This window comes from Mus pahari, chromosome 11 (assembly GCF_900095145.1).
Source record: "Mus pahari chromosome 11, PAHARI_EIJ_v1.1, whole genome shotgun sequence".
Lineage (NCBI taxonomy): Eukaryota > Metazoa > Chordata > Mammalia > Rodentia > Muridae > Mus > Mus pahari.
In genome coordinates, this window is record NC_034600.1 from 5,205,902 (window position 1) to 5,206,668 (window position 767).

A 767-nucleotide genomic window follows, 5' to 3' on the forward strand; every position below is an offset into this window, starting at 1 on the left:
CTTTTCGTAGCACACGCCTTGGGCAAGAGTGTAATTTATGTCACAGAACTGAGCAAAGACAGCACACTGTGAGATGTCCTAGGACCCTTTGTACACTCAGCACATGTGTCTGTACATATTTGCCACCTGTAATTCTCTGGTCATCTGTCTAAGGTGGGGATATTACCTGGCATCCGTGGATCTTACTGCATTTATCTTAGATCACAAGTCAGTGTTCTGAGCCTTTTCTGGGCTTTGTGGATATAGCGCATGAGAGAAGAGGCTGCTGTGCCCAGGGCCTGAGAACCTCAGAGTTTAGGATTTATATCTGGGCTCCTAAATGACACCTGCGTTATCGTGAAAACTGGCTGCTTGCATAGTGAGGTACATTGTAGCCCCATATGGTGTGGGGCAGCATCTAAAGACTATTCCAGAGAAGATACCAAAGGCCTGGAAATGTCATAGGACAGCGCATCCATGGTAAGAATGAGAACCGCTGCCCAAGGCAGTCAGTCTCCAGCAACCCCAGACACCCCAGGGGTGTAGGCCACCCACAATGGACCCCTATGGCAGGTAAGAATCACCTGGGGAAAAGAATGTTGCTACCCACTAGAGAGACAGGCACTGGGACTGCCTCCTTTCACCCTCTGTCCTTCACTAGGGATAAGTAGTATCTGCTTGTAGCACTGTCCTTCACTAGGGATAAGTAGTATCTGCTTGTAGCACTGTCCTTCACTAGGGATAAGTAGTATCCGCTTGTAGCACTGTCCTTCACTAGGGATAAGTAG